General features: G+C 49.0%; 1 protein-coding gene and 1 long non-coding RNA gene across 4 annotated transcripts in view; both read left to right on the top strand.

Annotated features, from left to right (window-relative positions):
* The window catches only part of FBXL7 (F-box and leucine rich repeat protein 7), a 352,352-nt gene that overhangs the window by 239,359 nt on the left and 89,270 nt on the right, over positions 1 to 23,723 (top strand). The gene's annotated exons all lie outside the window — the stretch shown is intronic.
* On the top strand, positions 11,844 to 15,023 carry LOC144311974 (uncharacterized). Its single transcript, XR_013377451.1, has 2 exons — positions 11,844 to 12,466; positions 12,614 to 15,023. It is a non-coding gene; the product is annotated as an uncharacterized LOC144311974 (long non-coding RNA).

Below are 23,723 nucleotides of genomic sequence, written 5' to 3'. Positions count from 1 at the left end.
TGAGAGGAGGGCCGCCGCCTCTGCGGCTCCTCCCGCGGCCTGCCGGCCTGTGTGTCTGTCCTGCTCCTCGTCCAGAGGCATCCAGAGGCGCGCTCCGGGGCCGGGGGTCAGCTCCGACAGCAGGGACCGGAGGGACCAGAGGCCTCCGAGGGGAGATCGGGGCGGAGGGGGGGACACACAAGCGCTTCCCTCTTCTAACTTGGCTGACATATTTCTAACTACGTCACTGTTCGCAGGCCAGAGGGACGCGGGCGAAAGATGCCTTCGTGTGTCACGCCGGGACTGGCGGGTGGCCGTCGGAAGCCGCAGCAGCGGGATGACGCGGCCCGCAGCCTTAGGCCTCGGGGGGCTCAGGACAAGAGAGGTCCGCGAGCCAGACGGTGCTGTTCTCACCCAGGCACCGTTTCTGTGATGAATGCTTCAAAATCCATGTCCTTTGAGCATTGCTAATGTGAAGAAACCGGGCTTTCTTGGGGACCAAGTCACACTCATTTATCTGCGAACAGAAGCGTGGTCACTAAGATCATCTCAAGGTTTCGCCTCATGCGTGTTTTTTAAGAGGCAAATACACATAATTCCATTGTTCTTTATTTTGGGGGCTAAGTGGGCAAGTGGGAGAAAATATGGCTTTTGCTTTTAAGGTAGAAGTAAGCACACATTTTTTTTTTTTTAAGATTTTATTTATTTATTCATGAGAGACACAGAGAGAGAGAGGCAGAGACACAGGCAGAGGGAGAAGCAGGCTCCCTGCAGGGAGCCTGATGCGGGACTCGATCCCGGGACCCCGGGGTCATGCCCTGGGCCAAAGGCAGGCGCTAAACTGTTGAGCCCCGGGGGCCCCCAAACACACATCTTCCTGACAGTTTCGTGTATTCGGAGATCCAAATGGACACGACCATCCCACTGATCTCAGAGGCGTGCTCACCAGCTCTCTGCCATCAATATGACAGGTGAGCAGAAAAGGAAGCCACAGCTTGAACCTGGAGTAACATCCAGCCCAAAGACGCTGTGTTTTCATGATAATCTACGATTTTATATAATCTATACTTTTCAGTTCACGACCTTACAGTGTGTTTCCCCCGACCACCCACCCAGTGGCGTGTCTTCTAGCTAAAGCAGGCCCACGACGTCAGGCCGCTGTACGGGGTCACTGTACCCACTAGGATGTTCTGGCGCTATCCGTTGTCCCCGTCACGGGTGGCAGTTTGAAGGAATTGTTAAACTATGAGTGAATCTTGAGGTGAAGGGGGTTCTCCGGCAACCCTGAAAATCGCTGGGTGGTTTTCTGGTCCAGAAGCCAAGAGTGTCTTGCTCCGTTAAGGGAAGAGGAGGTGGGGACAAGATAGGCCCCGCGGGAGTCGCGACGGTGGAGAGGGCACGTTGGGTAACAGCCAATGGGGGACACGCTAGGGAAGCGGTGGGTCTCAGCGCAGGGCCGGCGACCCTAACCCGGTGACCGTGACCCGGCGACCCTGCCCGCTCCTGTGGTGGATGCGGGTTCACAGGCACGCGGCCGCCCCGTGGGCTGTGGGGACAGCTGTCCTGTCGCTGCGGGCTGAGGACCGGGCCGTGTCGGTGGCTGGGAGCCTGGCGGCCGAGTCCCCCCCAGGGCGCTGGTCGGGCCTGCCTCGCTGTGTTGTGCGGGGTCTGCACGGTGGCCCGGGTGTGGACGCGGCCTTCCAGGAGGGAGGCACCGGCACTGGGGACTGGCCCACGAGCCCGGCCCGCCCCGGAGCCCATGGGGAGCACAGTGCACTCGGCAGGGGACCCGAAGGCGACTCAGATGCCGTCTGACCGTTCCACGGGCGGCCCCGGGTTGCCGCTTCCTCCTGTGAGTGTGGCCACCGAGCCGGGCCTGGGGTCGTGCGGGCTTCCAGGCCAGTGGGCTCGCGTGTGAGGTCACGGCACGGGCGTGCTCGGCCTGGGCCAGGACCACGCTGCGTCCTCGTGAGCCCCGGGCCCGATGTGGGCCCCTGCCTGGGGCTGCAGCCTGCTCCCGGGCACAGCGGCTGATGGGTGACAGCGCTCGGCCACGGGGCTCGGACCAGGCGGTGGCACGTAGGCCGGGGCTGGGGACACGTCCTGCCCAGGGCGCAGCCTTCCAGCCTTGGCCTCAGGTGGTGCGGGAGCTCAGAGCTGTCCGACAGACCCTCCTAGCGCCCTGCTGGTTCGCGCCCCGTCAGGCACGCCTGTGCCCCTAGCAAGGTGGCCTCGTGCCCCCGAGAGAGGTGCCGCGGCCCCAAACCTGAAGGCCCCTCGTTCGCAGGATGTCCTGGCCTTGGATCCGCCTGCACCCTCCGTGGCGACCAACGGGGATCTTTCCACTTGATTTTCCAGATAATTGCTGAGGTTCCTCCCCGTTTCTCCATTAACACAGGCCAGACGAGAGAGAGACAGAGACAGAGAGAGAGAGAGAGAGGAAAGAAACCTAAAAGCACCGAGGAAGCCCGAGACGGGGAGCAGAGCCACAGGCTGTGCTCGGGCCCCAGCTGCCCGTGGGTCCCTAAGGCCTGGGGACCAGGACGTGAGCCCCAGGGCCTGCTTCAGCGCTTTCTGCTTCTCTTTCTTCCAGTTTCCCTCTTCCTCTGGACCAACAGTTTCTTCCACTTACGGATCTTACGGTTTCTCCACCTGGGAAGAACTTCCTTCAGCACTGATGAATCCGCTTTTTAATGAGCAACCATCGTTTTTGGAAAAAAAAAAGGGGGGGGGATAGGAATTTATATGTATCTGCGTGCGCAGCTGGAAGTCTTCAGGACTCTCAGAACAGGCAGCAGGGCGGTGCCGGCGCGGATACCACGCAGCCAGGGGGGACGTGCGACAGGCCCTCCGCCGTGGAGCTTGGTTTTCTTGCACTTACAGGACGTGCGAGTTTGCAACCTGTCAAAAAGATCAAGTTAATTTTTTAAATCAAAAATATTTTTTAAATCAAAAGAAGCCACAATGCAGAGGACAGCGGGAGTTGGACCCAAGTGCCTCCCGTCGGCCCCGAGCGCCTGCGTGGCCAGGTCCAGCCGACCCTGCCTTGGAGTGAGCGCGTGGACTCGGCGGCGGAGCCCCCACTACACCTTGGCCTCCGGCTCGCGTGGCCGGCCGCGGGCCCTGAGCTCCACGGAAGGTCCACGTGCCGACAGCCGAGCCCGGGCCGCAGCGTGGGGCCAGCCTATTGCACACAGCCACATGTCGTCCTCCTTACTGCCGACCCTGGCACCTGCTCCGAGGACAAGCGCTGAGCGGTGGCACATGCGGGGCCCGGGGATCCGGGTACCAGGCCAGGGCCTCCGAGCAGCCGCCGGAGAGGGAGCACAGCCTGGCCGGCCGCTCCACAGGGTGTGTGCCCGTGTCCGGCCCCACCCGATCCTGCACCGGGTCTCGGAGGCTCCTCCGAGCACCCTCCCGCGCACCCCCGCGGGGGCGGCTCCTGGTGCCCCACGTGTCTGGAGCACGGTGTTCAGGGCAGTGAGCCGCCCGGGAGGGTAGTTGGTGGGTCGTGGGAAAGCCGAGCAGCATCAAGCGACGCATGGTAGTTCCTTACGGACGTCGTGGTCAGCGCTTGGTCACCGTCATAAGGTTCTCTGGGCTCATTTAGTTTTGTTTAATTACTGACCACTGCGCGTCAGTCCTGGTGAGAGCTGCTTCCCAGGCCAGTCGGGAAACGAAGATTTGGGGAAGGGTTTTGCCCGTCATTGAGGAAGAAACTTTTTTATTTTATTTTATTTTATTTTATTTTATTTTATTTTATTTTATTATTTTATTTTATTTTATTTTATTTTATTTTATTTTATTTTATTTTATTTTATTTTATTTTATGATGTTATTTATTTATTCATGGAGACACAGAGAGAGAGGCAGAGACACAGGCAGAGGGAGAAGCAGGCTCCCTGCGGGGACCCGACGCGGGACTCGATCCCGGGACCCCGGGGTCACGTCCCAGGTCAAAGGCGGCGCCAAACCGCTGAGCCACTCGGGTGCCTCCAACAAACATTTTAATAACCCCTTATTCATTTTTATACCTTCATTGCACTAGGGGGTCGAACACACAATACGACAGAGTATGTTGGCCGGGCGGGAGGCGCTGTCACACTGCACGTTAAGAGAAAGGGAAAAAGCTGAAATCGACCGGGGCTGCTACACTAAGTTAGAAAGCTTCTGCCCGGAAAAGAAACAATCGACAAAACTTAAAGGCAACCTACTGAACAGGACAAAATATTTGCAGATGACGTAATCCGATAAGGGGTTAATACCCAAAATACATAAAGGACTCACACAATTCAATCTGATTTTAAGATGGGCAAAAGACGCTGGATAGTTTTCCAGAAAAACCGACATAGAAACGGCCAACAGGTACATGAAAGAGCGCTCAGCGTCACTCGTCATCAGGATGCGAATCAGAACCACGTGTGTCGCCTCACACCTGCTGGAGCGACTGTCGCCAAAGTGACAAGACGTGGGTGTGCTGAGGGTCTGAGGGTGTGGGCACGGGCCCGTGGCGCCCTTAGCGGGAGCGCAAGCGGGCTGGGCTGCCCCTGGGAGAGCAGCGCGGGCGGCGGGAGAAGCCGAATGGAGCGGCCGAGAGAACCGTCCCGCCCTGGGCTTGTATCCGGGAGGGAAAGGCAGGCCCCAGAGGCCTGCCCCCTCGCCTCGCCGTGGCTACGACAGCGGCCCCGCGGCCTCAGGGGCTCTCCCCGCCAGGAAAGAGGTGCAGGTGCCCATGGCTCCCCTGCGGCCCCCGGGCAGGGCTGAGCGGGACTGCGCGAGGGAGGGCGTCTCCCGTGGCCCGCGGGGAGCAGAGGACAGAAAGCGAATTCCTGCCACGGAGAGGCCGACGGGGCTCACAGGCTCAGGGGTCCCGGAAGGAGCAAGGGCCCGTGACAGCAGAGCGGGGTGGGGGGACCTGAGGCCGCCTGAGCCCCCACCCCGCAGGTGCGCGGCCCGATGCCCTCCCGCAGCCTCACGGCAGACTCAGGAGGCAGGTGCTTGGCTCTCGTCCTGCACACCGGGCGGGGACAGCTCAGCGAGGAGCGGGTGCCGGCGTCGGCGGCCCCCTGTACCCGGAGGGGCCGTGCCCCGGGGTCGCCTGGGGCCTGGCCTGCGGCGGGCCGGCCTCCTCAGAGGGGCACCTGCTGCCTACTGTTCTCAGGATGTATCAGCCGCGGTTCTCCCGAGAAGCAGAACCCACGGGACTCTGTTATAGACACCCGTGACCGAAACAGGGGTGCGTGTGCGTGCGTGTGAGAGGGGGGACAAGAGAGACTTATTTTAAGGCATCGGCCTGTGGCGCTGCGGGGTTGGCAAGTCTGAACCCATAGGCCAGGCCAGCAGGCTGCTAATTCAGGTCAGACTTGACGCTCCAGACGTTCTTTTCTGAGAAATCTGTATTTGCTCATTTTGGCCTTCACCTGTTTGGGTGAGGCCCACCTGTGTCACCATATCTGACAATACCTGAGTGCTGTATTGTGGCCAGGTGGGCATCTAAAACCAGCCACCAGGGATCCCTGGGTGGCGCAGCGGTTTGGCGCCTGCCTTTGGCCCAGGGCGCGATCCTGGAGACCCTGGATCGAATCCCACATTGGGCTCCCGGTGCATGGAGCCTGCTTCTCCCTCTGTCTATGTCTCTGCCTCTCTCTCTCTCTGTGTTACTATCATAAATAAATAAAAATTAAAAAAAATAAAATAAAATAAAATAAAACCAGCCGTCATAAAGGATTTGAGCCGTTCCCAGCTCCTAGCAGAAAGGAGATAGCAGGTTAGAGGCTGAGGCCATAGGGCAGCTCTACGTAAAAGGACTGGCGAGCAAGCTTCTAGCGGAAAGCTACGTGCGTCTGGTGTATGATAAACAGCATCATGGGCCACGATGAGGTTCTAATTTTGGTAGGAAAGTACAAGACCTGAAATTGCTGCTGGAGCGAGTCTTCTTCTGTGTAGGTTTTTCTTTATCAATGGGATAGAATCCTCCACCTTGGGACCCAGGGAAGTAGGCAAGCCCAAGTTTTTAAATATTCTTAGGCGCTGGAAATCCTCATTGAGGGAGGGGTGGGGGTTGTGTGGCTCAAGGCGGGAGAGGGATGTCTCCTGTTTTGGGCTGTCTTCTCTGAAAATGCCCCTTATTGTATCCACTTAACTACGGAGAAGATCTGAGGCCCGACGGTCGACATGCTCGCCGCTGTCCGTGTTTCTACAAGGGGTTAGTCTGCCAGCACGACTGCGGACACTTTACTGCATTTTGCATTTGATCAGCTCAGAGAGTGGTCACCTCCCTTCCATCCATGAAAGCCCCAGGTGTTGGGGACTTGAAGCTTGCGAGGCGTCGCCTGATAGAGCGATCTTCACCCAAGCAGGATAAAGGAGGCTGTCGGGAGGACAGAAGGCTTCCCCGGCTCCCACCTTTCCCTCGTACCCGCACCCGACTCATCGACAAGTCCAGTTGGCTCTGCCTCCGGAACCCACCTTGGGCCTCAGTACTTCTCACCATCTCCTCGGCGACGTCATCTAACCCCCTCTTTGGATTGCCCTCCCTCTACTCTGACCCCAAACAGTCCCTTTTCCACCCAGCAGCAAGAGTGAGGACTTAGAGCATAGCCAGATCAAGTCAAGTTTCTGCTTAAAATGGACCCATTCAGGCAAAATCCATGCTCCTCCGCATGGCCCAGGGCGTCCGTGTGGTCTCATCTGCCACTTACGTCCGACTTTCACCCCACTCACTGCCTTGCAGCCATTCCCGCTCTCTCGCTTGGTCGTGCTGAGTGTGGCCTGAGCCCAGGACATTTGCACTGGCTGCTCCTCCTCCCCTGAGGTGCAGCTGGCTCTCACCCTGTGGTCTCAGCCTAAGTGTCTCCTGGGGAAGCCCCTTTGCCCTCCAGCCAAACTAGCACCGCTCTCAGCACCGCCAGGCTGTTCTCCGAACTCCCCCACGTGTTTTTTTTTTTTTTTTCTTTGCACCTACCTATGCCTGAAATCATACTTTTTAAAATGTGTTGATGGACTTCAGGTCTATATGTCCCTCCTCGGGAGAAAGTGAGATCCTTGACGATACGGACATCGACCAGTACCTGCCGGGTCCCCAGAGCCTCGCTGTGCGCGTCACCGCAGTGGACCCGATGGCCACCTGTGGACGGCTTGGTTCCTGCCAGTGTTCTGCTCGGACTTTGGAAATCAGCCACTTAAAAATTTTATGACCAGCATTTTATCCCTGAATATTCCACAAGTAGACCCTTGATCCCCTGTGCGTAGGTCCCTGTCTCGGTAACAGTAGGTTTGAGTTACAGAAAACCGACCGTGCTATTTCCCGTAATCACTGTGTCCTCTCCTTGAATACAGCACTGTCTCCTCCTTGCAGTTAATAATAATAATAATAATAATAATAATAATAATAATAATAATAAGTAAAGCTGTAGCAAGTGAGTGGTTGAGGGCACCTGAGTAGGTGTGCAGGGGGACACACAAAGGGGGATGACCGTGTTTGAGGCGCGCGACTAGGACATGCCATAGCAGCCTCAATAGTGTTTGTTAACATCACATAGATTTTTTTTTTTTTTTTGCAGTTTCTCTTCACTGCATTCTTATTTTACTGTTCCACATTTAAAGTAAAATGTTAAAAATTAACTGTTGCATTGGTTTGCTACGCGACCTTAACAAAGTACCACAGACTAGGGGACGCCTCAAAAAAACAACCAAAAAAATGGTTTTTCTCACAGTCCTGGAGGCTGGACGTCCAAGAAGAGCAAGGCGTCGGCAGGGTAGGTTTCTCCTGAGGCCCCTCGCCTTGGCTTGGAGAAGGCCAGCCTCTCCTGGGTCCTCACATCACCGTCCCTGTGCATCTCTGCCCCAATTTTCTCTTCTTCTAAGCACCCCAGTCGTCCTGTAGTGGGGCCCATCCTTGGGCCTCATTTTAACAAATCACCTCTTTAAAGACCCTATCTGCAAATACAGGCATATATTCTGAGTCACTGGGGGTTAGAAATTCAGCATGTGAATTCTGGGGGAGCCCACCTAACCCCTCGGGACTGGCATAGAGCAGCATGTTGTCCTGGCTCCCGCAGTGAAGAGGGCCGATGTCTCTTTTAGATCCTAAAATTCCTCTCTTCCCAAATAGAAATCCACACTCTTGGAAATTTGGTAACTGCAAATACTCCACACTCTGAAGTTCTCATAAGTTATCATGTCGTATATAGTAGTATATTCTAGTAAGATGTGACTTTTAAATTTTTTATGGATTTTCAGTGTTTTATGGATTTAACTTAGGGTCTGTTTAAGGGCCACGTCTTCACTGTGGATTCATATAATGATACCTAACTACAAAGTTCTTTGAGAAACTGTATCGCCGTAGCCATTGAGAGATTTTAGAACGCAGGGCCGCAAAGGCCCTATTCAGCCTCTAAGGTCACTGGGATGTCGGCGATAATCAATTTCAGGAGAAAAATAATCCATTCAGGAGATTAGTCATAGGATTTTTAAACAGAAAGCTAAGATATTTGTGGTAATGTGAAGTATTTGGTGGGATTTACTTAAAATCATTCGGCTTCTGTGGATATAAAATAGATGTTTTCACTTTATTTTGAATTGGATAATTGTTTTGGGTATTGAAGTAGATGAAAAACTACCCTCCCTTTTTCAGGCTACGAGTGGAGCAAGAAAAGTGAGGCTTGATTCTTGTCCTACGGCTCTTTGTTTGTTTCTCAAGTTGATCTGCTTTTAAAATAAAAACCTCATAATCACAGAATCAAATTTACAAGCAATAAAGTCCTTCCCGATCGTCTGATCCAATTCCAGAATCTCGAGGTAGAGTAAACGAGACCCAAGGAAAGCCAGATGACGTCACTTACAGACCGAACCACTGAACAGAAATATTTAAAACTTAAAAATAAGCCTGTTTAATTCGTTCCAATGATTCTTGAGTTTGCTTGTTTATGGGCCACATAATCAGATGTCTGCCACCTGTGTGCTTGTCGCTTTTTTAGTCAAAGCAGAAAAATCGCCTCCACCAGCACTCACACCTGGCATGTGGGTTTGTGGATGATTCAGCTCACGGTTACCTTCCATGTATCTGCTTAAATGAGCTTGGACAAACTTTCACAAACAGTGTGAAAAATCAGGGAGCTTCCCAGTGGCTGGCAGGCACTGGACGACTGGAGGAGAGAAGCGACATCAGGACAGCGACACGGTGTGTCCCACCCTGGGGCTCACTTGGGCCCGTGGGTGCTGTGATGGCGAGGCGGTCGGGACGTCACATATAAAAGAGGGCCTTTCCCACCGGGTTTGGTACACGGTCCCCCTGTTCTTCACCAGCGTTAACCTCCAGAGGCTGGGGGGCCCCCGGGCACGTGCCCTCGGGGCGCTGTCCCTCCCCAAGTCTGGGCCATGGCTGCACTTCTGAACAGGAAGGCCTCGCTGCCTGTGACCAGGAGAAGCAAACGCCGCTCGTTCTGACCAGGTGGCCTCCGCCCCGTCAGCCAGGGGAGGTGGGCGCCGCTCCTAGACCCCCGCGTGCTGGCGGCAGGACCATGCTCCTGGGCGCCTCAGGGAGCTGGGGTGCTCCCGGCCCAGTCCCTGCTGCTCAATGGGCGGTGGTCCCCGCAGCCCCGACTCTGCGGCCGGGTCACAACCGTTTTTTTTTTTTTTTTTTTTTTTAAGATTTTATTTGTTCCTTCATGAGAGACACAGAGAGAGGCAGAGACCCAGGCAGAGGGAGAAGCAGGCTCCACGCAGGGAGCCTGATGCAGGACTCGATCCCGGGACCCTGGGGTCACACGCTGGGCCGAAGGTGGCGCTCACCCGCTGGCCCCCCGGGCTGCCCCTGAATCAGAGTCCTAGTCATTTACTCTCCTTAAAATTAGTTTCCTCAAAAAAACAAAAACGAAGCCCCAGAGCCCAAACCAAAACCAGGAGGCTCCTAAGAGAATGGACTCGATAGAGCTGTTGGGCGGATGAAGTCTGACGAGGGCAAAGATTTCAGCAAAGGGCCTGACAGAGTAAACACTCAGTGACCGTTAGCCATTAATACTATTATCACTAGAGTCTCGACTGATCTCATCATTAAAATGATCATTTATGCACATTAATGTATCATACTCCTAGAAAACTCTCGTCATTTTAAAGAAAAATAATAGCTTTATCCATTCTGATAGAAGATCAATAGCCAAACAACAAGTGAAAAGAGGCCAAGATTATTTGATTAAACTGTGAACGGAGCTGAGGCATCCAACTGAAAAGGAAGTGAAAAGGATGAGAAAAGGCAACTTAAAAATAACTTTTATTTTGCATAAATGAAGAAATGTCAACATGCCCATTTTGAAACACAGTATCTGATTGTTATGGTATTTTATCAGCCAAAGCTGCCAATCCTGACTCCCTTTCCTAGTGTCGTAAATGACTTTTATCATTCAGATACGCAACATATATATGTGATTCTGGGTTCCCAGAATTTCTTTGAATGCGCACAATATTTTGTTGGATAGTTTTGGAAATAGCACTCTATAGTCTGTTTCGGTATAATACATATATTTTCTTGTGTAAACGTATGTTGGTACTGAAATCAGACAATAATGACCCACTGCTTTCATTTTATGTAAAAAATGGTAAAGTGAAATATTTTAAATTGAAGTGCATATCCTGTTGCCTAATGTTTCTAGATCTCAGAACAAATAGTATTAAGAAACTGAATAAACACGTACCATCGAATAATAATCATCAGTGAGCCTTATTCAATATTAAAAGGCGTATTGCATGGGATACAGATGTGAACATGTCAGTGTTTACCATGATTGCAGACTCTATTTGCATCATTATCTAAAATGCCCTGCATTTGTTCAGTGAAAGCTGAAATATTGTTATAGCCCAGCTGCCACCATATTTTTCATTTATATGACTTAGCAAAACTGAAGTGAAATAATAAATTTCAATAAATTTATTTTAAACAATAAATAATAAATTGTACCAATATTTGTTCATCTCTTCCTCGCCCCTCACTCGAAAACCCAAGCGGCAGACCTATCTCGTTTATTCCGTATTCTCATCATGTAGCACAGTTCTTGGTACACAGTTGGCATTTAACAAATAAATGATCAAACAAAATGTAGATATGGAAACATGACATTTGCATTTTTATGTTTCCGCTTTTCTTAACAACAACAAAAGAAATCCCCAAAACAAACAAAAATGACCCTTTGGCGAAATTAAAAGAAATTGCGGAAGTATGTCCAAACTTAGAGCTCACGGGGCGCCTGGGTGGCTCAGTTGGTTGAGCGGTGGCTTTGGTTCAGGTCAGGATCCCAGGGTCCCGGGATGGAGCCCCACATCGGGCTCCCTGCTCAGAGGGGAGTCTGCTTCTCCCTCTCCCTCTCCCCCTTCCCCCAGCTCATTCTCTCTCTCTCTCTCAAACAAAATCTTGAAAAAATAAAAAAAATAAATTCACAGCTCACAGTCGTACAAGAGGTTCCATACTAGTAGTAGTAGTAGCTGCTCACAGGGTGGGATGCAAACATGAAATAGGACGTGGGCCTTTACTGCTGCTATACACCGTAACTATAGGAACGTTTTTGCCGTAAGATAGTGTTTTGTTCCAATAAATCTTTAAGATGTGTGTGTTAGTTTGCTCCGGCTGCTATGGCAAAATACCAGAGACTCAGTAGTTTTAAACAATAGAAATGTATTTCCTGGGATCCCTGGGTGGCTCAGCGGTTTGGCGCCTGCCTTTAGCCCAGGGCGCGATCCTGGAGTCCCGGGATCGAGTCCCGCGTCAGGCTCCCGGCATGGAGCCTGTTTCTCCCTCTGCCTGTGTCTCTGCCTCTCTCTCTCTCTCTGTCTCTCTCTCTCAAATAAATAAATAAATAAAATCTTTAAAAAAAAGAAAGAAAGAAAGAAATGTATCTCCTCATAGTTCTGGGGTTGAGAGTCTGTCCGACCTCCGGGTGTGAGCAGGGCTGTGGTTCCTTCTCAGGCCCCTTTCCTTGGCGTGCAGATGGCCACCTTCTCCTTGTGTCTTCACTGGTCTTCCCTCTGTGTGTATCCTCAACTCTTCTTATAAGGACACCACGTATATCGGGTTAGAGGCATCCCTAGAAACTCACTGAAGACCTTACCTTCAAATATAGTCACCGTGTGAGGCTTAGGACTTCCAATATCTGGATTTGGGGGCGGGGAGGGCACAATCCAGCCAGTTAGCAGTGTGGTCGTGAAAATCTTCCATTGCCAGAGGGGTCTGAGAAATGCCTGGGGAGACCACATTTAGTGGATCCCTTTTATCTGCTATCGTACACTAGGAATCTCCCAGAGGAGTCTGGCGTTACCAAACAAACACAAAAATGAAAAAAGCAGCCCCCCCCCCCATCCTAATGACATACACCTTTGACACTCCAGGTCTTCCCATGGAACCTGACAGATCGCAGTGGTGGCCCAGTGCCGTGTTGGGTCCTACCCCTGAGTAGTGCTATTGGAGAGGGCTACTGGTCTAACCCCAGCAGCCCCACTGGTGAGTCCAGTTCCGAGTGACCCATTGTTTCCAACCCTGTGCCACCTCCGAAATACACTCGTAATTTGACCCAGGACTTTCCTCGATGCATTTAAGAAGTCTTTACTAAATTATGACTTTCCCTGTTTTGTACTCTCTACCAACCAGGTGGTACCAATCTTTCCACCTACTGCCTCCCTCGAGGTTGGAGATACCGTTGGACTCCTTCTCTCCCGTGACTGGCACTCGAGAACACTTTTTGCATCTGATTTTCTTAGTGTTTGAATGAAATGAAGAAGCGATGCAAGGAGATGCCTCTTGAAGGGAAAGAAACTTAAGTGTTCAACTTTAAATAGAGCCTCAGTGCAGAATGGCTGTCCAACCTCCATGGAAACAGAATTCTTTATGGACTCATTATACAGGCAGACTCGCTAAGCTCTTTAGGACATTAGTGCCTTTGATAATGATGTTAGCAACTTTCCCTGGAATATTGCATATTTACAGTGGGTCCTTAGCGGAGTAGGGGCCTCGTGGATTAATCCCTATTTAATGAGAACTATTTGAAGGTGATGAGAGTCATATGCTGCTGATGGGGAAACTCTGCCTTGATAGATTATTTTTGGAACATTAAATTCTACTCAATCAAGACACTTGACTATTTAGGACAGGACAATTTTGTGAAAGATGGAAATAAAATACAGGATTTATACTCAATTATTTTCATCACCTATAAAATGTCCTGTATTTGCTTTAAGGGTTTTAAGTTTTCACACTTTCTTGCTTTCATCAAACCTCGGTAGCCAGCACTAAATCAAGTGGCTAGATACTGAGTCTTGGCTGAAGGGTGTTTTCAGTAAGGTGACAGCCAATGGCTGCGATTGAGAAAACGTAATTTATTTTAGATTAATTTGTAATATATGTTTCATTTCAAACTGTCTGGAAAGGGCTATGAAAAGATGTTTATACGTGAAAAGCGCTGTTGGATTCTCACCACCGTGATATAAATTTTCCACATCTACCTCAAGACTTAGGTATAAAGCACAATTAGAATGTTTTTAGGTACTCGGAAATGTTTGGATGTTCAAAAATAAATTGCTGTACTAAGATCCATTATGATCATTTCCTTACCCCTGATCCTATCACTCGGACTGAAAACACTCAGAAATTAACCGGTGGAAATATGTCACCGAAATGCCTCGTTTCCCTTTTAACTCATCTACCACTGGGTGCTGTCCTTAGATATACAAATAAAAAGGGTTTAATTACTTAGATTTGTGTTGGTTTTGTTTGGTTTTGTTTTGCTGTGAATCTGAGAAAGCCAGGAGTGTGTGGAGTGAACGGACATGGTAAACTCTATCGGCAGAAGGATCTCTTCCTTTTGGAGTTGGGGGGGCCCTTCTCATGCTGCGACTGTCCTTTGGCGTTTGTGCACCCGTACAGGTCATGCCTTTTCAAATTCGGTGAACACACAGCTAATCTGAAAGCCGAATCCTGCCGTAAACCCTGCGGTGGAGCAGCACGGTCTCCTCCGACTACTGGGTGTGGCGGTAACTGGCCGCGAGTGAAGCCTGCACTTGCCCCACCATACTTTCTTTCTTCGTGGGTGAAATGAGGAGTTGCTGCCCACCCCGTGCTGCCTTAATCTTCGTCGTGGGCTGGGATTGGCACCCACACCAAGTTAAAAAATACATGGATCTAGTCCACGCTGTTGTGGCCCAGACGCATTTGATGCGTTTTAGATGCCGCTCTTAAACTCACAGTTGACCTAAATATCCTGCATCGCAGCCACTTAAGTTTTTTTTATTACGAAGGCCGCAAAGCTGCTCATCTATTCAGAAATTCCTGTTGAGAGATTTGTCTGTTTTGTTTTTTCATGCAGGATAACCTTGTTGATGGTTTTTCGTTGGAAAATGAAGTGTAATTCCATAACGAGTCGACCTTTGTCAAAAATCAAAGTCGAAAAGAACGAACTCCTCCTAATTTCTGGGTAGATTGGTTTTGTTTAGATCCGTGAGAGGTTTGCGGGTGTGAGGTAATGAGAAGTTGGCTGGACTTGGAGCCCAAAGCCCCGAGATCAGGTCCCAGATTCTGCTGTAGGCTTTGGGCGAGTCACCCGGTCTGCCCACACCTCAGTTTTCTCACCTGTTAAAGGGGCATAACACCCTCACGACAAGTCAAAAAGTGGCGGGGGAGTGCATGAGGCTCTGTCTCCGACAGGCGTTGGCGTCAGGGGCGGCAGACAGATTCTCTTTTAAAAGACAAATGATGTGGGATCCCTGGGTGGCTCAGCGGTTTAGCACCGCCTTCAGTCCAGGGCGTCACCCTGGGGTCCCGGGATCGAGTCCCGTGTTGGGCTTCCCGCATGGAGCCTGCTTCTCCCTCTGCCTGTGTCTCTGCCTCTCTCTCTCTGTGTGTCACTCATGAATAAATACATAAAATCTTTAAAAAAAAAAAAAAGACAAATGATGTGATAGAGACTTCCCTTCCTAAATATATGACTTTCGCTAACTTAAAAAAAAAAAAAAAGATATTTTCATTTCCGTCGGGATCCCAATCCCTAGCCAGCTAGTAAAGTTTTGGACAGGGCGAGTTTAGCATTAGCGTGGAAGAGTGAGGATTTAAACAGGTGATAAAATTTAGAGACTAGATAACAGGAGACTCATCTTGTAATAACGGCAAAGGGCCTGCTGCTCCGTGATCCGGCTTCAAGCGTTTGTGATCCCACACGATACTGAACCAACCAGCACTCGGCAGGCAGAGGCGGTGATAAGTCGGAGCTCCGGCAGGCATTCACCCGTCGTCTCCAGCACTACACACACGGGCGCGCTTACAGACACACGCTTGTATACACGTGTACACGTAGACGTATACGTGCATGAATGTAATGCTACTGCCAGAAATTGATATAGTGAATAGTGTTTAGGATTTATGGGGAGAGGAAACCTGACGAAGCACTATCTGTACTAGGAGAGAGTCTCAGATCACATTCAAATGAGAACCTAAGAATCTGTAGACAAAAGATCTGCTGTGGCTTTTTTTTTTTTTTCCTTTTTCTTTCAACTAATGAAAAAAGAAAGATCAGTTTAAGTTTACTTAAATGTTACTTAAAAGTTTTTCAGGAAACAGTAATTCAAGTTTGTTATGAATCATGACTCCTAAGGTAGCTAAATTAACCTTTTCTTTAAAAATAATAGGATAAAATAATAGGATAAAATAGTAATAGGATAATAATAAGATAAAAAAGTAGATTTTACAGGGATCCCTGGGTGGCGCAGCAGTTTGGTGCCTGCCTTTGGCCCAGGGCGCGATCCTGGAGACCCGGGATCGAGTCCCACATCGGGCTCCCGGTGCATGGAGCCTGCTTCTCCCTCTGCCTGTGTCTCTGCCTCTCTCTCTCTCTGTGTGACTATCATAAATAAATTTTAAAAAATTAAAAAAAAAAGGGGATCCCTGGGTGGCGCAGCGGTTTAGCGCCTGCCTTTGGCCCAGGGCGCGATCCTGGAGACCCGGGATCGAAGCCCACATCGGGCTCCCGGTGCATGGAGCCTGCTTCTCCCTCTGCCTGTGTCTCTGCCTCTCTCTCTCTCTCTGTGTGACTATCATAAATAAATAAAAATTTATTTAAAAAAAAGTAGATTTTACAGAACTTTACATTTGAAATGATACAGAAAAAACAGTAACTACATTATTTTCTTTATGTTTTCTTTATTCATTAGTTTTCTATGTGGAAGTGTCAAGTTAATACTGGTCATTAAATAAGCACGTTAGTGATAATTATGACAGTAAAATTTGGATAAGACTGAAGTCTTTATATCGAGGTGATTTTGATGCTCCATCACTTCTTGTAGCTTATGTTATTTAAAATTATAAAAATGGGATGCCCAAGGGGCTCAGTGGTGGAGCGTCTGCCCTCCACCCAGGGCGTGACCCCGGAGTCCTGGGATCGAGTCTTTCATCGGGCTCCCCGCAGGGAGCCTGCTTCTCCCTCTGCCTGGGTCTCTGCCTCTCTCTGGGTCTCTTATGAACAAATAGATAAAATCTTTTTTAAAAAATTGTAAAATGGAAACCGTGAAGAACATTTTAGCCACGTGTCTACCTGTGCATCTGGAGTTCGCTCCTCTCCTAACGAATGTGTGGTGATTTCCAAGGTGAAGAGCAGTTAACCAGCGGCCTCCTAAACATTAAATTCTAGGGAGCTCACCTCTGAACAAAGACCGAAATTATTTTGCATTTTCTCAAAGCCTGTATGGTCCACGCCCATATCAGGAACACTGATTTATTTTACCTTCCTGAAAGGTAAAGGTTCATAGAAAGCCAATTAACTAAGGAAAGGAGATGATGTACGCAAGGGGTGGGCAGACATTCTCCACAAAGGGCCAGGTCATCAACCCCCGTGGCATCGCGGGCCCCAGAATCCGCATCGCAGGAGCTCAGCCCCACGTAGCCGAGTGAAGGCCGCCAGGGACGACACGTCAGGAGCTGGTGGGCCTAGATCCGGGCTGCAGACGCCGGTTGCTCACCGGGGCCCTTGGCAGTAGGACGATAATCTGGATTTCTAGTTGCGTTGTTGCAGCTCTCAGGCTCGGGGCCCACAAAGTCCTGCAGCTGCATGAAGGCTGGGAAAATGCAATCAGTCATCGGGATCCCTCCAGCAGAGGCCAAACATCTGGATGTTCGGACATCTAAAGTCTAAAAGCCACCTATTACGTTATCATTATGATTATTACTAAGCTTTTTGTGTACTTCCTTCCAAGAGTGATCTCAACATGTTTGAAAAGCTGCACACAAAGTGAAATTGTGCCTTTTTTTCTCTTCACTTTGAATCTGGTCTTTCAAAACAAGGGTCCATGGAGGGAAAACAATGTCTCTAGTAGGAGATACTGCACGTTAATACTGGAAGCTGTCTTGAAGCCATCACAGCCGCAGCCCCAACGGCGCTGGGCTAGCTCGGGGTCAAGCAGTTGGCGCAGGAAGGATGTCCTTGGCTGGGAGCTGTCACCAGCCCCAGGCTCGCACCCTGGCAGCCTCCACCCTCAGACGCCCCCGCCGAACCCCAGCGAGCTCTGATGCCCGGAAGCGAACCTTCCAGAAGGACGGACGATGCGCCGCGATGCCGTCCTGGCTCGTGGCGGCTGACGACCCGCCGTGGTGGAGACAGGGAGCTGCGTCCCGACGTCGCCAGCTGCCCGTGTGCTTTCCCCCCCTTTCCATTTAAACAGCAGTGGAGGCGAAGCTGGCCCCGCGCTGGATTCTAGAGTGAAAATAACTCCGCTCCGCTTCTGGAGAACCTCGTGAAGACAAGTGCCACGGTTGTTCTGTATTCCTTCCAGAACACGACGTCTTCGTTTGCCTGTTTGTGGAGTGACCGCAGCCTGGGTCGGGGGCCCCGCGACCATTGCCCTGCCGCCCAGGCCACGTTGTCCCCCACGCGGGTCCCCGGTTGGCACCTGCTCCGCGCCTTCCCTGGCTGCTCTCCCGCGGTCGTGCCCGGGCCGGGCCTGCCCTGGGCCGTCCCCACCCTCCCTTCCCCTCACGGGCCGTCATTACACCCCGTCCTGGATCCCATGCCTCTCCCTCTGGCTTCATTTGAACTTACCTTCTTCCTTGTATTAATCACAAAAACGTAAGCCTCCCTCACCTTCAATTCTCTCCCTCACCCTCCTTCTCCCTTCTCTCCCTTTTCCTTCCTCTAGTTCAAGTGCTGTTTTCTCTCCTCCTTCCCTCTGGGGTCGAGCTCCATACAAAGGACCCGTCCTGAGACCTGGGCCCTGCTAGTCCCCGGCAAGTCTGTGGGTTTCACTCAATTACGATTTTCCCATTTCCTGTCCACTGAATTCTCTCTTCTTGGTCTTAGGCTTTTATTTTTGAGGATTTGATTGCACTGTCGCGTCCAGTGGTGGCTCCTGATTTTTGCCCATCAGGAAGGATAACTGCTTGGTCAGGAAGGAACACCTGGCCCCAGAAAGGCCAGTGAAGAGAGATCGAATCCCAGGACCTGGATGGGGTCCTTAGGCCTACGGTCTCAAGCTGGGTTGCAGCTTTGTGTTATCTAAGTAGATCTTAGAAAATACTGATGCTGCACCACCAACCCTGCCTCAGCACTCCTGACCTGGTGGATCTGTAGTAGTAAATGCTATGAGACGCAAGCTACTGGGCTAGCGGAGCGTGTTTGCTAGTGGCGGGGATACTTGTTATTCGACTTTGCTTTCCCGTCCACTGAATGGGGCCTGACACATGGCATGATGCCCTTGGTAAGTGACTTCTTGATTAGTCAGCCTCACTGTGAGTTGATTTCCAAAGGTAAGAAATCCTTGGTAATTTCATGAATTAAAATCATAATATTATTTTACCAACTAGACATATCTTTCCCTCAATGAATATTTGAGATTATGAGCATCAGTCTTTCCTGTTGTGAGGATTTTTTTTTTTTTTTTATAGTGGTCCTTGAACCACATCTCCTAGAATTCGGAAGGGAAAGCTATCTCAGGTTGCCATAAAAGGGCAGCTCTCAAGAAAGCATTATGCGGGCAGGAGCACATTCATTGTAGAGTCAGATGAGCCCCGCCACCAACTCTGTCACCTGCTCCGGTGGGATGTTGGGTGATTTACTTCACCTCCCAGAATACGTGAAGTCAATCCCTCAGCAGGGGTGAACGCACTTTCTAATGGTCGCCATTCTATCCCTGCTCTCATGCGGTGCTCACAGCCCTGTGAGGAAAGCGCCACCGCCACCACCACCCCTGTAGTGCACACTGAGAAATCGAGGCTTAAAGACTCCCTAAACTTTACAGGATCAAAGACATTCCGCAGCCTTCACTCACAACCACCAAAAAGGTCAGGGCTGACTTTCCTGCGGTTCCAGGGCATAAGCTGGAAGTGTCTGGGAAGGCCTTACCCGTCTAGCACCTGGATGAGCTAGTCTCTACTTTCTCAGTTATGAGGAACTGCAGAGCACCAGTCGGCTTGGACACGAAGACATGGCATTTTAGATGAAGCTCCTTTAGCTGCCTCAGTAAAAATCATCTATGGGGTCTGAGGTGGGCCAGCCTTACCCCAAATGATGCCCCTCAGGAAGCATGCTAGGGTAGAAGGTGTAGACACAGGGAATGAGAGTGATAGGGCTGCTTTCTGAGGAGCCAACGTGATTGGCCTTTCCTCCCTAGGAAGTCCTACAAGCCTTGGCTTATGAAGCCTGGATATTTCTCCGTTCCACGTTTTAGTGGGTGCTTCCAAATAACATCAGTGTTCCAAATAACACCCACGCCCAGTGTGGAGCCTAATGTGGGGCTTGAACTCATGAGACCTGAGCTGATAGCAAAGAATCAGACACTCGACCAACCGAGCCACCCAAGCGCCCCTCACTCTCTTTTCTATTGTAATTATGTAGTAATATTGGACAACAGTTAACTACTGCTCAGTAGGTACCACGTACTGTTCTAAACACTGGAGATATGTATTAGCTCAGGTATTTCTCACCACAATGCTATTTGTCTTATTTTTGCAGTTGAAGAATGACCCCCACTAAGATGGAATAGTGGTTCTCAGATGCTAGTGCACATCAGGACTCATCTAACAGGCTCATTCAAACAGATGGCTGGGCCAGAGTTTCTGGGATGGGGTCTGAGAACGTGCAATTCAGGCAAGTTCCCTGGGGTCGCTGTTGCTGATGCTGATGCTGCCCTTCCAGGGACCACTTGAGAGCCAGAGATGGGGTAAGATACCCAGGGCCACATAAGTGGTAGAGGCTGGATTCCACACCAGGCCTCTACCCCAAGAGCCTTGGAGTTACCGGGGTACTAATAACTAGAGGGGAGTGATATGCCCTCACATGAGGAAGTCCACTGCCCTATAAGCCGCTCCTCTGTTTTCCTGCATATAAGTGTGCCTGCTTAAGTACTTGTGCACGTGTGCACATGAATACACTGTGGACATGAAAACCGGGCTCTCACCGAGGCCCACTGTGCATCAGTAGAGTGACCATTAGCGAACTCGTGAATCATTCTTGTACTTACTTGAACAACTGTAATCATTACTTGGTTTTAATGACGGATCACAGTCCTTATAGCCTGTTGTTGGGAAATAATGGGCTTGTGTTTCCAAAGCATTTGTAACCTCATACTTATTTTTTAGAAGTAAATCAGACTCTACGCAGTTTGACACAATGACAGGTGTAATTAATACAGCACAGTTATACACAGTCTTTGTCATCAACTCCAACCTCTCGCCAGATTCTTAAGTCTCCGAGGTCTGCGAATGAAGTGCAGGCAGCCATTGCCTGGAAACTTCTCATCATCTGACTCGCTTTGTGGGTGGACACCCTAGTTTTGGAGCTCTTTTCCACAGTCCCCCCAATGCTGCCCTCCCATGAGCTCCAGCATCCTAGACCCGTGCCCTCAGGTGACACACAGGCTCGAGTGTACAGAGTGGCCACCCCAAGGACTGTGGTCTCCAAGCCACAGCAGCCCTCAGCTTCCAGGAATTCTCCGTGCACCTGCCTCCCCCGCACCTGCCATGGGTGTGCTCTCACCTGGCACAGTCGCTTCTCTAATTCGGTGTCACACAGTGAACGAAACGTTCCAGGGGATACCCAAGAAAGAGAATGACGGCCTTTGATGTGAAAATGCGTGCTGAGACTAAAGGTAAATAATTTTTATTGGCAGTTTCCCAAATACATCCAGAAAATGTTTTGTTCCCACCTGGCGGTGGCTCCCTTCTGAAATGCAAGGCGAGGGACTTCCTGGCGCTGGATTTTTCTTTTATTTTGGTTGTGATTGTGGCGCCCTCTGCTGTTCTTCGGAGTTCCTAGCGTGCACTTTCCAAGAAAAAGCTGGGAGACTCCAAGAACATTTGCGTCTATTGATTCAAAATGATCATTTTCTTCCTCCTGAGTGACAAACACTATGAGTCCCCCTTTTTCGGTGTCACCTGCTCTAAATAACCCAGTCTTACCTACTGGCTGATTTTCTTTTCTTCTCCTTTTTTTTTTTAATTTTTTGCCTTAGATCTTTGAAATCCATGTAACAATAGTTTCAGAGTCCTCTCAGTACTTTTTGCAAGCTGTTATCTCGATTCATGAACTCTCAGAGCTTGAAGACACTTCTAAAATCGCCAGCCCGGTCTTTTTATAGACGTGGGACCAAGGTTATGAGAAGTTAGAAGAGCTTCCAAGAGGCATACGCAGTGTCAAAGCCCATCTGCAAGTTTCAGATGCAAACCTAATTCATTGTGATATGTTTTTATTTTAGTAATCAGATATATTAATTTTGGAACATGAGATATTATAAACTTTCAGGATTTTTTATTCTAAGCCAAGATAAATAATAAACATTTAGTTAAAATTTTGCAGTAATTTAATTATTTTGGCATTTATTTAATAAAATCCATAAGCTATGATGGATGCCTTAAAAGTCCAATTTTCAGTGTTTATTTTCCAGTGTTTTCTTGTATGCTTGCTAACACAGCTTCTGACAGAAGTAAATATATTCATGGAATTGTTTTGTGCCCACTCTCATTTGTATATGATTACTAGAAAACAAAGGAAATTTGGAATTTGTTCATAAATGTTATTATTATCTGAATTGAATCCAGTAAAATCATCTTTATTTGGTAAAAAAAAAAAACATAACTTCATTTGGAATATAAGGTCTCTATCCAATAAAACACCACATATGTTGCTATAAAATACTGAATAGATCTTACAACTCTTAACTAGACTAACTTTGCAATTTACTTATTTAGAATGGTTTGAGGCTTTCACTGGCTTCCAGCCAAGCAAAGGAAGGAACACACATGCATTTGAATGAAGTAGACCTGTTAACGTTTCTATCAGAAGTAGAAATCATTCCAATTTTCCAATTCCCGTTGCAAAATATAAAACCTTGGAAATTTTATTTTAAATGTTTTCTAATTTCTGAATCTGTATGTATTCAGGTCGGTGGGAAGCATTATCATCCTTTTTCTGGATACTATCCCAGGTCACCTGCAATTTTGCTAAATCTCTTACTCAAAAGATTTGAAGTGCAAATAAGTAAAAGTAGTTCCATCTAACAACTTAAGTTATAGAAGTAGAATTAAGCCAGGGGGATCATAGCAATTGTCCACCTCAGTTGTCCCTTTCGAGAGATGAAAAAAGGAGAAACTCAGCAGCGTGATGACTTGCCCTAGTGAGAAACAAAACCAAGAGGAAATGCAGGTGCCTTTGCTTCCCAGCCCAGTGCATGTTGCTCTCTGCCTCAAGTCCATCATCCTAGCCTCCTTACAGAGCTTTCTGTGAACTTAAAATGGCAAGAAATGTGTTGTAGAAGCTTAAGGACATGGTTCACATTTCTTCTTTAGTTACCAGGGGCCAGGCCTAGAAATAAGACTTGTCTTGAGAGCAAAATTAAATGTCCCAAAATCAAAACTTTTCATTATTTCTGATATATCTGATCAATATCTGCATCAGTCCATTTTTTTTGCAAAATTTTTATTTCCCACTCCCTAGCTACAAACTAACAGTTAAAAATGCTAGAGAGAATGCACATTTCAAAATACTTTAAATACTCCTTATTTAATATTGAATGTCTAAAGTGGAGGAACTCATAAAAGACAGATGAGCTTTTAAGACTTTAGTATTTAGAAAAACAAACAAACAAAAAAAACAAAAAAAAGACTTTAGTATTTAGAGAAAATAATAGTTGTAATGTATGTATTTCTAAGTACAGGGCAAGGAAAGGAAGTCCTAACATTTTCTTTGATCTTTTCTTTGCTCTGATTACTGTGCATGAAGACCTAATCTTGTGCCTATTTATTTCAGCATCAGGAAAAATAATGTTAAAAAGCCAAGAGGCCTGGGGTTGCTTGGCTGGCTCAGTCAGTGGAGCATACGGCTCTTGATATCGGGGTTGTAAATTCATGCCCCACTTTGGGTGTAGAGATTACTTGAAAATAAAATCTAAAAAACAAACAAAAAAAAAAAAACAGCCAAGAGGCCTGAAATAACAGAATATAGCTGTTCCTTATGTTAGTCTGGATGTTGCAAACATCCAGTCAGACCTTCTCCTTTGGGCTGTCCCTATGGCCTCATTTTTTTTTAAGGTTTTATTTATTTATTTGAGAGAGAGAAAGAGAGCACAAGTGGCAGGGAGGGGCAGAGGCAGAGAGAGAAGCAGGCTCCCCGCTGAGCAGGAAGCCCAATGCAGGACTCAATTGGAGGACTCCAAGATCATGACCTGAGCCAAAGGCAGACACTCAACCGAATGAGCTACCGAGGCGCCTCTGGCTTCATTTTTTTATACTA

This window comes from Canis aureus, chromosome 4 (assembly GCF_053574225.1).
Source record: "Canis aureus isolate CA01 chromosome 4, VMU_Caureus_v.1.0, whole genome shotgun sequence".
NCBI lineage: Eukaryota > Metazoa > Chordata > Mammalia > Carnivora > Canidae > Canis > Canis aureus.
This window is presented reverse-complemented; position numbering and strand designations above follow the sequence as displayed.